Source organism: Quercus lobata, chromosome 6, assembly GCF_001633185.2.
Source record: "Quercus lobata isolate SW786 chromosome 6, ValleyOak3.0 Primary Assembly, whole genome shotgun sequence".
Taxonomy (NCBI): Eukaryota; Viridiplantae; Streptophyta; class Magnoliopsida; order Fagales; family Fagaceae; genus Quercus; species Quercus lobata.
In genome coordinates, this window is record NC_044909.1 from 5,975,462 (window position 1) to 5,988,423 (window position 12,962).

At 32.5% G+C, this 12,962-nt stretch overlaps 1 long non-coding RNA gene across 5 annotated transcripts; it reads left to right on the forward strand.

Moving 5' to 3' along the window:
* Positions 1-1,601: 1,601 nt before the first annotated feature.
* Positions 1,602-11,711, forward strand: LOC115993654. 5 transcript variants are annotated; one of them, XR_004093041.1, is made up of 7 exons: positions 1,602-1,884; positions 2,621-2,672; positions 9,578-10,274; positions 10,373-10,518; positions 10,807-10,863; positions 11,021-11,192; positions 11,364-11,711. It is a non-coding gene; the product is annotated as an uncharacterized LOC115993654 (long non-coding RNA). The 5 variants fall into 5 exon arrangements; XR_004093042.1 differs by lacking the exon at positions 9,578-10,274 and having other exon boundaries at positions 1,605-1,884; positions 10,802-10,863; XR_004093044.1 differs by lacking the exon at positions 9,578-10,274 and having other exon boundaries at positions 1,605-1,884; positions 10,807-10,870.
* The last annotated feature ends 1,251 nt before the right edge of the window (positions 11,712-12,962 follow it).

Genomic DNA, 12,962 nt, shown 5'->3' on the forward strand with positions numbered 1-12,962 from the left:
GTGGGTAAGGCTAGGTGTCAGAAGAATATGGTGATTTGTAATGTCAGGTGGGAAAAACCTCCCTTAGGATGGTGTAAATTAAATACTGATGGGGCTTCCTTTGGCAATCCGGGAAGGGCAGGAGGAGGGGGCGTGATTAGAGATAGTGAGGGTAGATGGTTGAGAGGCTTTGCTCTGTCTATTGGCTTCACAACCAACATTACAGCAGAATTTTGGGCTCTAAGGGATGGTTTATTGCTGGTTGTCCAGATGGGAGTGCAAAAGCTTGTGATTGAATTAGATGCCAAGGTGGTAGTTGAGCTGGTGCAATCTTACTCTCCTTCTAATGCATTTTATTCTTCCTTGTTGGCTGATTGTAGGTCGCTTCTGGGCAAGTTTCAGCACTACAGGGTGCAGCACGCGTTCAGGGAAGCGAATAGAGTTGCTAATGCTATGGCTAAGCTAGGAGGAGTGATGCAAGATCATTTTGTAGTTTGGGATATTCCCCCATCTGATGTAATATCAAATTTTGTGTATTTTGATACTAATGGGGAAAGTGTATGTAGGCTTGCTGCCTCTAACTTAGCCATTTTGGCTTAATTGTTTAATAATATTTCCTTTTAACCAAAAAAAAAAAAAAAACAATTTTTGAAAAATTAGTAATGCTACAAACCGAATAAATTTCACAATATTTCAAATTGATATATTATGATTAATGTAACAGTATTTACGCATTGTGTATAGTACACAATGGAAATTATATTTTGAAAACACGATTTTTATACTGAAAATGTACGACAATGTATTACTCAATGTGTCAACACTAATTAGCGTTTCTAACTTTTTATTACTATATATCAATTAGTCAATCACATCATGCCATCTAATAATTGATGTAGGACAAATTAGGGATTTGTCTATTGTTAGTTGTGGTGGGTTTAGGGTTAGGGAAGAAGAAGAATTAGAGAGAGGTTGGGGCTGTTTAGGGGCTGTGTGAATAGTATCCATGAACAATAACCTTAGAAAGAAGAAGACAAAGAGAGAAGAAGAAAAAAACAACAAAGGCTAACATGCCTATTGCTCAGAACACTCAATTTTATTAATCAAGTCATTCTATTCTCTTTGAATACATTGAGCACAATATATATTAAGAGACTGTTACTTGTACTAGTAGTAATAGGATTAGGACTGCCAATAAGACCTAGTAAATACTAACTTGGAACCAAAGTAAATAAACCTAAGATACTTAAAACCCTAGAAGATTCTAGACTCAACTAAATTACCAAAATACCCTTAATTCGCAGGAATTGCAGAGATCACAGATTTGCCTCTCAATATAAAACTGACTATAACTAATAAAATAAAAACCCAAATTAAAAATTGTTTTAACCCTAAAAGACTCATACTTAGACCATTAATAGGGCATGACTTTCACTTCAATTGGACTTCACACGAGGACCTAATAAAACAATTCTTGAATATGCAAGTTTGCAAAGTAATAGCATTTAATCTTCCATGACTCCATCAATAACCTATTAACTATATAAAAAGAGTGAATAGCCTTAGGAGTAGTGTTTTTGGTATGTTCAAGTTATACTATTTTAGTGAGTCTAGACGGTGCGTTTCATTTTCAACTTAAAGAGACAAACTCACAAACGCACTATTTGTTTGAAGAAGTGAGGGAGTCTTGAAAGGAGAGGGGAGAGTAGATAAGAAGATTTCTATGCATAGTAAGTAAGGGAGAGAGACACAGGAAAGAGCGAGAACATTATAGTCGTCGATGATGAGGGCTGAAAGAGGATGGAATGACATGTACGGTCAAGTCAAGAAAAGAGGTGCAGAAACAGATCAAAAGGTGAGAGAGAGAGGGGGACGGACTAAGATTTAGAGGAACTCTAAATTCAGGTATTTATCTTGATTTTTTTTAGAATATGTTAGAATTATTATTTGGGTTTTGAGATTTTGATTTTCCATATTTTTTCATGGAAAATCATATAATCTAGGCTTTTAATTGAGAGGAATTAATTACTTCCTTCATCAACAAAAGCACTCTCTATCTCTCTCTGTTGCCAATTGGGATTTTTCTCATCTCTTTCTCTCTCCCTTACCATGTGTTTGGGTTTAAGTGGGGGAGCTAGAATTTTAGACACAAAAATTCTAGGTCTCTTCCACACTTACTCTATCAAAATTCACCGTTTCACACCCACCCAACCACACTTACTTTATCAAAACTCACATTTTCAAGGAGGCAAAGGACCAAGTTTTCAAAGAGAAATCTGCAATGTCCATAATTATCAACCCAAAGATATTGAATTCTAATATTTCATGAACACCTTGTATTTGCGTTCTACTCTTTTTCATCATGATTAATTATATTCTTATTACCTATCCAAAAAAAAAGAAAAAAAGAATTATAATATGAATGTAGAGATTTGACACATGAGAATACGTTTGTGCACTACAAATTTGATGCAGCTCATGTCCATGCTTATGAAATTATAGGTTTTCTTGTCTTCTTCACTTAATTTGGGTGGTTGGTTAGAGATTCTAGTAAATTATGTGGGTGATAAAATCATGTCTAATATAGTGTTTTTTATTATTGAGTTTATGACTTTATGCTGAGATCGTTGTATTATTGCAGAATTTGAGCAGCAAAAAACCTATAAAGGTGCAATTGGCTAGGGGTGCTCAAGGTAACTTTTTCATATATATATATATATATATATATATCTTCTGATAAATTTCACTTTTGATGATGGGAGAAATTTTATTAAGAATGATACCATATCCAGTTTAACAGAAATTTTGTTTAGTCGGTTTCCATCCTGTTTTGGCTTCAGAGTTTTGCAACTAAGAATTTGGCAAAGTAACTTTTGGATTAAGAATTTATAAATTGAATATAACAGGCTGACCACACTAATAAAGCTTATACTATATGCCAGTAATTCAGCTAGAAGTTGCTCCTTGATGCAATTACTTTAGCATGTATTATAAATAACTTTAATTTTGTTACACTTGCTAGCTGTTCCCTGTGTACAATTTCATGTATTATAAATAAGGGTTGGATATAAAGATCAATTATAATTTCTCTGTGATCGGAGAAAGAAACATTATTTCTAATGTATGCATTTGCAGGCTGCTTTCTTTGGGCATGGGTGCATGTATCATAAATAATAATGGTTAGAGCATCCACATCAGTGGGTGTAAAACTTTGCAAATACAAAGTTTACACATTTTGCCCCCAAAATCTTTCACGTCAATCAAGCTAAAGTTGTTTAAATATCCAAAATTGCTACAGTAATTGTGCATATTTACACGGATACTGTAGTTTTTCTTCTTTCTCTCTCTCTCTCTCTCTCTCATCTGATTATCTCTCCTCTCTCCTCTCTCATTCGATCTTTCTCTTCCTCTGCCCTCTTTATCCTTTTTTCTTCTCTTAAATCCAACCAGAAATCATAAAATTCTTCAAACTTAATCTAAAGGCATAAATGCACTTTTAGTCCCTACGTTTCGACCCAATTTCTATTTTGGTCTCTACATTTTATTTTTACCACTCTTAGTCCCTAAACCAATTAACGCATGACATTTAAGTCCTTACCGTCATCCAACTAACAGAAAATGCTGACGTGGCTAACGGCACAGTAAAATAATAATTAAAAAAATCTAGTTTAGCATTAAAAAATTGCCACGTCAGAATTTAAAATAAAAACAACGGTGCTTGTGTTCTTGATACGGTGCTTGGGTTCTTGGGTTCATCAAATACACGAGCACCGTACTCTTTTTCTTTTTCTACCCCATATCGTTCTCTACCTCCATTCTTTCCTTTTCTTCTTTCTTTCTTCTTTTTCTTCTTTCTCCCTCAATCTTGGTGAGCCTTCTTGAACTCTCTTTATCTCTTGATTTTGCTCAAACCCAAACCCAAACTCAAACCCAAACCCATATGCCTCAAGCTCCTCTCTCAAATCAATGGGTCTCTCTCTTTGGCATTTTTTTTTTTGTGGGTTTCTGTGCATATGGTGTTGCCGACTTGCCGTGGTGAGGTGGAGGGCGTGGGTTTGTGGGGATCGGCATGGTGGAGGTTTGAGTTTGTGAATTGGCGTGGTGGAGGGTGTGGGTTTGTGGTGATCAGCGTTTGTGGTGGAGTTTTGGTGATGGCACAGATCAAAGTTTGGGTCGGTCGATGATGGATTGCATGATTGTTTGGTGGCTAGATCGGTAATGGTTGGTGGCTGGATTGAAGTTTGGTGGTGGGTTTTAGTAGCTAAGATTGTAGTTTGGTGGTGGGTTTCGGTGATGGCACAAATCGAAGTTTGGTGGTGGGATTCGTTCACAGATTGGAGTTTGGTGATGGATTTCGTTCTTAGATCAAAAAGGAATGGCGCCTGGACTAGTTAAGTTTTTATTTTTTTTATTTTTTTTTTATTTAAATTAGATTTGGTTGGGGTAGTTTGCTCCGATGGGATTGTGTAGGTAGTGGATGGGTTTATTGTTTTGGATTTGTGGTGGATAGTTAATGGTTTTGTGGCAGATTTCGATGGATTTGTGGTTGTGATTTAAGGGCAGTCATGGGTCAGGAAAGAAAATTCTGTGTTTAGGTTTGTGTTATTGACTTCTTTGATCTGGGTTGGAGTTTTTGTTTTCATCATGTTCTTCTCGAGTTTTTTTTTTTTAATTTTTCATTTAGTTAAAATTAATAAATTAATTTTTTTAATTTAGATGCTGATGTGGCAATTTTTTAATGCCAAAATAGATTTTTTTTAATTATAATTTTACTGTGCCATCAGCCGCATCAGCATTTTTTGTTAGTTGGGTGACGGTAAGGACTTAAATGTCACACATTAATTGGTTTAGGGACTAAAAGTGGTAAAAATAAAATGTAGGGACCAAAATAGAAATCGGGTCAAAACGTAGGGACTAAAAGTGCATTTACGCCTAATCTAAATCAAGATCCCAAATTCATCAAAACCTCTCCTCAAAAAAAAAAAAAAAAAAAAAAATCATCTAACCCATATAAATAATCAAACCCAAATTGTAAAAAAAGAAAAGAAGAAAATGCAGAAATAGTAGAAGAACAAGCGTCATTAATGGCGGCATCAGTGTTCCTTAGCAGCAACTCAAAGCTTCTGAGTACTTCATCACAGCCTCTTCAATGTACTTAGACCAAAACGTTAAATTTCTATTCTTTTTAAGCTTACCCACCATCTTCACACACACACACACACAAAAAAAAAAAAAAAAAAATAAAGGAAGATAGAAAGAAGCTTACCCACCAAGAGTTTTCTCTCTTTAACTTCTTGTTTTAGCATTAGATAGAGATTAGATATATTATTGGAGTTGGGGTGTGTATTAAAGTTGGTAGGGCCATGGGTAGCTGTGAAAGAATAATAAAAATGTGAGAAAAATATTATTTAAATAAAAGAAGGTGTAGAATAGACAAACTGATGTGAGTATTTTGTAAAAATGAGTGTGTAAAAAAAAAAAGTAGGATATTTTTGCAAAATAGTTAAAAATTTTACATCCATTAATGCAGATGCTGAGTGTAGATACTACAAATTTTGCACTTGCAGGCTATTCCTTCAAAAGACTTATATACTGAATTAATTAGTGTAGACATAAACGCTAGAGCTTGGTTAGGACCTGAGTGATAAATTCTGGTTAAAAGATGATAAACTTTTTTCACATGATTAATTTTAGTTTGTTAAGTTTAGATATTCCAAACTGTTGTTTTGCTTTTGTTGCTGTTGTAGTTTTCGTGTTCACTGTCCTTGGATATACTCATTTTGTTATGTTGTTCTTTTTTTTATCCCTTTTCTTGCTTAAAATGGTGTTTATTAAAAACTAAGTAAGCTGAACATTGTAGCTAAATGCATAAAATGTTACATGAAAAAGGAAGTATAACAAAATCTCTATTGTGAATGGTTGCAAGTATTTGATAAAGAACATTAATTGTAGCATATGGCATCATTAGTTTCAAAATTTTAATTCAACAACATCTTAGCAAAACTCAATTGCTTATCATTGGAATATAATGTTTGTTATTATTTTTAGAACTTATTGGCCTTAAGTAAATAAGTTCTAAGTAACTATTACTAATCATAGAAATATAGATATTCATATGTTCAATAGATATTTTAAGTTTGTGCAATCTAAATTGTTATATTAATGAGATTAACACTGTATAATTTTTTTTTTTTTTTTTAGTAATTGGTTTTATGTTTCTTCAAATAGAACCTCTATTTTATTTTTTTTTATTTTTTTATTTTTATTTTTCGCTAAAGGGGCAGCACATGCCTTCTCAACTAGTCAACTAGTGTTGATAAAATTGTGAAATTTACCAAACCCGCCTGTCACGGTATCCTCCAACCACAAGCTCTCTCCAAGATATCCAAACAACAAATTTGGATTTGGGCTCTTTAATCCAAATTCACTCGCCCAAATCCAAACATACTATAAATAATTTGATAGAAAAAAAAAAAAAAAAAAAATCCAAAGAACCAAAATCCCCTTTGAAAGTCAAAAAGTCAAAAAATTCCAAAGAACCAAAATCCTCTTTGAAAGTCAAAAAGTCAAAAAAAATCAAAAGTCAAAAAGTCAAAAGTCGTGGGTCTATTTCATTTGTGTGGTAGGCGCTACTTATACCCGACTGGATGTCATTGATGTCACCGAACCACTAAACAGAGTTGGATTGAAGCTATACCTTCTTTTCCGTGAGTCTAAATTTTGTCTCATTTTTTCTATTCCACTCTATATTTTACAAATAAAAACTTACTATATGTTTACCTAATTAATTAAATACTACCATATTGACTTATTAATGCTACTGTTATTAATTAATGATAGTATTTAATTAATTAGGTGAATATGTGGCAAGTTTTTGTTGATGGAGTATAGAGTGGAGTAGAAAAGTGGGATAGAAGATTTGGATTCCTTTTATGTGGTCATGTCATATGGGAGTCCAAATCTTCTGTCCCACTTTCATGCTCCACTCTATACCTCACCAGTAAAAATTTGCCACGTGTTCACCTAATTAATTAAATACTATCATTATTGACTTTTTAATAATACCGTTATTAATTAATAGTAGTATTTAATTAATTAGGTGAACACGTGGCAAGTATTTATTGGTGAAGTATAACGTGGAGCATGAAAAGTGGGATAGAAGATTTGAACTCGCCATATGGTAGTGGATGTAGAGCATTAGCTATAACATAAATAGTTACTAAAACATGAAAATGCACGCTGCAATAGTAGTGTCATAGGTAAAATTTTTTAGTTTTTTGCTATAGTGCTCAGCTATTCATGGTTGTGCACTGTAGCAAGAAGATAAAAAAAATATATATATATATTTTATTAACTTTTCTCTTTTCTCTCATTAAACAAATATTCTCTCTCTCTCTCTCTCTCTCTCTCTCCGGCTTCTCTTCTTTCTTCTTTTTTTCTCTCCAATTTTTTTTTCCTCTCTAGCCATCTAGTGCCTCCATCATCTCCCTCACCCCTTAGCTCTGTTGGAGCTTGATTTTTAGGTTTCCGCCAACTCAGTTGCTGGTTGTGCACTGTAGCAAAAATAAAAAAAATAAAAAATTATTAACTTCTCTCTCTTCTCTCATTAAACAAATATTTTCTCTTTTTTTTTTTCTCTCTTTCTCCGGCTTCTCTTCTTTCTTCTTTTTTCCTCCTCTTTTTTTTTTTCTCTCTCTAGCCGTCTAGTGCCTCCCTCATCTCCCTCATCCCTCAGCTCTGTTGGAGCTTGATTTCTGGGTTTCCGTCGACCTAGTTGTTGGGTTTCTGCCAATCTTCATCTTCATCTGTGCTGGGTTTCCGCCAATCTTCATCTTCATCTATGCCCCATCGCCGATCTTCATCTTCATCTATTTTGGGTTCCCACTGACCCAACTTGCTGACCACCCCTTCCGCTGACCTAGCTTGCACGACCCACACTGTGTTTGTGTTGTGTTGGTGATTTTTGATTTTGTTTGTGATTGATGATTTTTGATTTTGTTTGGTCTGGGTTAAGGAAAAAGATTGAAGATTTGGGTTGGTGGATTTTTTTTTTTTTTTTTTTGTTGCTGCTGTGGATGTTTTTATTATTATTATTATTCTAATGAGTTATTTGTATTATTTTAATCAAATAGCTAAAAATATAGATCCATTGATGTTGGATGCGAAAAGGTAAAATAAATAAAGTGACTTTTGTAGATGATAAATAGCTATATTTTTAGCTCCACTGTTGTGGATGCTCTCAATGCATACTAAATAAATACTCTCTCCGTCCCAAATTGTTTGGCTTAGTTAGAAAAACCCAATTATTTAAGGAAACATCATTAACTGTCCAAATTAAAATTTTCCTAAATTACCCTTAAAAAAATTTATCAAGAAATTATTTTAAAACATTTTTTTTTTTTAAATTTGAATATAGATGGCATGTATAGTGGATTACAAAATTTATGTTTTTAATTTTTTTTAAATTAAAAAAATACTCTCACAAATAAATTAAGGGCATAAAGGGAATGTTAATAAATTAATGGTATTTGATTTTTCAAATAAGATATAATTTTGGGACATCTTAAAATAGAATGCAGGCCAAACAATTTGGGACTGAAGGAGTATAAAAATGATATCAATATATCTTCATTTTTATTGGTTTATAAATAATAATAATAATAAGACATACATTTACAAGTTTATTAAAAAAAAAGACATTTTCTGAATAAAATTAATATATAACAACCGGGGATGAAGTCTAGGCAGATGAAAAAAAATCATTATAAAATTTTAAATAAACATATATTTGGTATTAACAAATCAGACTTTTTTTTTTTTTTGTGAGAAGGATTTTGGTAATTTTTGTTGTTAGGTTAATTTTGTTGGGCTTGTTAGTTTATTTTTTTCCCCTAAATTTTATATTTATAAATTTTTTAATAACCTTTAAAAAGATCAATGATATTAATAAGAGAGGTAATTGTAATTTTATCAAACCAAATTATTAAAAGGGTTTAACTAACATATGCCAGCATATGTTAGTAAATCGTTTTTGGATAATTTTTATCGATAATTAAAAAAGTTGTTAAACTTTTTTACCATTTTTTCCATTTTTGATAAAAATTTTCTTAAAATAAATTGATAATATTGTATATATGCAGGCATACATTTCCCTGATTTCCAAAAGAATCAAAATCTTTTTTTTTTTTTTTTGATGGGATATCAAATATTAAACTGATAAGAACAGATACTACACTTGATATCAAAATCTTTAACTCTAGTTTTGACTAAATGTCCTCATTCGTTTAATGTCATCCGGCGTCACAAACCACTAAAACAAAAAATGGATGGAAAGACGTCGAAATGCTTATGCATGTGCATGTGAAGAACTAACGATTAAATAAATATAAAAATGAAAGAGAGGGTGGTTTTGTATATATCGACAACTCTTCCATTCGTTTTCCCCCTATAAAAACCCCATTAGCCTTTCGCTAAGACAAGCATTGAGAAATTAAGTTCTTATGCCCTAATCAACCATGTCGGGAAAAACTTTCTTAAAGGTGGTCATGGTTTTTGCTCTGGTAGTGTTGATTTTTAATGGAAAGCCTGCTTCTACCAGGGCTGCGCGTTTGGCTGTGATGATGAAGAAGTCCAAACTTGAAGCTGTTGAAGATCGTCCTCTGGTACCTCCCTCCATGCCAAACCCACCAACTTATTTACCGGCACCACCAGGATGGTCTTCGTCGCCGCCATAGACAGTTGAAGATGATAATGGAGAGTAGCTAAATTTGGTGGTCTAGTTAGCGTTACGTTTATTCTGAATAAAATGTCTGTTGCAATCAATTCTCAACATAAATGTAATATATAGTTGTATTAGATTTGGGAAATGAAATTAAATAATAATAATAAAAAAAGGTTTCTACTCTCTATTATAAAAAGCTCGTGTGTGATTTATGGGTTATATATTGGTTTTCTTTCTTTTTTTTTCCTTTTTTTTTTTCAATTGAAACAGTGTGGATTAATTGGTGCAATCATTTTTTTTTTTTCTAGTGGCTCAAATCATGATATTTGGATGTGTTTGGTAGCTAAGAAAATGAAGGAAAATTAGAGAAAGTGGGATAGAAAGAGAAGGGAAAAAAAATTATATATATATATAATGGGGCTGACGGGTTTTTCTTAGTTCAGTTAGCCGTGGATGTGATGGTAGCTAACTTGGATTTTTAATTGACTTGGCAAATTTCTGATTCGCTTTCTGGGTACTTTGAATTTCTGTATTGGTCACTTTGCACTCAATTTCAATTGGAGACTGTGGAACGGTAAGCTTAAAGCTAATATACCACATATTATTAATTTATAATGAATTGCCTCTATCTCAATGATACATAAAAGTAAATGAATTGCCTTCTATTTGTAGATTTTTCATGCTTGGCATGATGGACACTGTCCTAAACCTTGGACTTAATGATGAGGTAGTTGGTCGTTTGGCTTCAAAAAGTGGAGAGCGCTTTGCTAATGACTCTTACAAACGTTTTCTAGGCATGGTTGTAGATGTTGTAACTCGTAAGTGCTTCTTTTAGATGTTGCTCTCTATGCTAACTTGTGTTCAGCTCCAATGTTTCTCAATTGTCTGCTTAGTTTCCTGTCTTCTACAATTTGTTAGGCAATGCAAAGTCACTGAAACATTAAAATTACCCAAATAAAATGCTCCCTCTAAACCAATGCAATCTGTTGATGATTGTGTGTTAAATGAATCAAACTGTTGTATTTTCTTGTTGCTAATTTATTGAAAAACTTGTTAGAAAAGTCAAACTTGACACTGATCTAACAGCCTTTGATCTCAAAGAGCAGGTGGTGAACAGTACAATAATTTTTTCCTTGAAACCAAGGGTGAAAATTTTCCTTCAGGTACCAAGTATGACACCAAAAACTTATTTTTATTTCACTCTTTTCTTAGAAAAATATTTACATTAACTGATAAAGAATGCATAGGAAAATATAGCCAAAACTGTTTATATATTCTATCCCATTAAACTCACCCCCTTTTGCCTGTATCTATCTGCAGATCCCTGTTTTGGTACAAAACAGCAATTGCAGTTGGCTATTAAAGCTGTTTTTGATTCTTGGGATAGCCCAAGGGCCAATAAATTCCGGAACATCAAATAGATAACTGGGTTAAAGGGAACTGCATGCAGTCAACATTCAATACACATGGTGTTACTATTTACTATGCACTGGTGAGAAGAACCTCTATGGGAAGTTTCTACTTTCTAGTCAATGCTCAAGTTTATATGCCAGTCCCATCTTGAGCTTACTTTACTCTTTAACTTATCCTTTTATGTACATATAAGTAGAGATTATCTTAGAATTGATTCTATGAGTGTAGCTGAAGAATGTCTTTGATACAGTTGCTGGAATTAATCAGGACACCATAAGACTTGGACAACATGAAAAGTGGCATGCCTGAAGCTTACAAGGGGCTTCTGGAGAACTGTGAAATTCTAGAGCGACATTACAAAGATATGATAGTAAAAGTTCACATCTGTTGGAAGATGATTATAATTGTCACCATTACAATATTCATTACCTTCTTGATTTTATATATGGGACACCAGTTTATAACAATAAAGTCCCAAGACCAAAGATCATGCGTTGAAGTCTTAAATCCTGAAGCTTAATGCGTAAGTTTTAATGTTGCGTGGCTTCTTTGAGAAGCTCAATAACATGTCGGCTGGTACAAGAAATATGCATGGAAATGTTCCACTATACATTCATATTCTTTTCTTTTGGTATATTAACCAATGCTTTTAGAATAATTATTAATAAATTATATTTGGAAAATTTTTAACACCACTTTCATGAAAAATATAAAAAAAACTGTTAAAAAAATTAATTATTTCATCATTTTCCCATAAAATATTTCTTAAAATAGTTTCTAAACTACTAATACTTTTAGAAGATTTGCTAATATTTCCCCTTTTCTAATGGAATGTGAAAATACTATTACCCAGTATAGATTATATATATTATTAAACATCATGTCAACATGTGCAAAAATATTAATTTTTATTATCAACATGGACAATTCGATGGATCTTATTAAAGACATTACAAAAATGTATGGAGTGATCAATATATTAATGTATGTAAGGATTTATCATATTTTAAAATTCTCTATGTTATGAGGTTGATTCCTGATAATGCTGATCTGTGCAAGATATCAATTGTGTGACACAAGTTACATTACACTGTTCTGCCGTTTACTCTCAAAAAAAGTTACATTATACTGCCAAATCTGAAGGAATATTCTCTTTAAAATAATAATAATAAGGGGAGCTATAGTATTAGATTTGGTCCATGTTCTGTATCTCTTAGAGCATTAGTATTGGTGTGTTAAAAAGCTATATTACTACTCTTAGCACCACCAATACTCATAATGGTGGAAGGAAAGCCAAAAAAATTGATTGTTGAACTACAGTGCATGACCATCTTTGATTGTGAACTGTAGCTAAGAAGGTAAAATATATATATATATATATATATATATTATTAAAAGGAGATAGGTTCAAGTTACACCTGGTGTAACTCTTATAAACCTACACATTTTTTACACCATAGATTTCTAAGAAATCTAACGGTTAAAAAAAACATAATTAAATGCTATTATTTTCTACTTTACTACCTAATTAATACTAGCATTCTCTCTCTTCTTATTAATTGCTTTCCACCATATAATATTTTCTTCAACACAATCTAACAAAAAAAATTGAAAAATAATTCCAACTCTGTCCAACATTTAGTATCTTTGAACAATTCGTAGTGGGCAACTTTTTTTTTTGATGAACAATTCGTAGTGGGCAACTTTTCTAACAATAATCTACAACATTTGATATGTTTCTATGTGGAGTTATATCAAAACCACTAAAAACATCAACTAGAAGAAGAACCAATAAATATATAGGCAAAAAAATTAATATCAATAGAGACCAAATCTTTTGACACCCAAA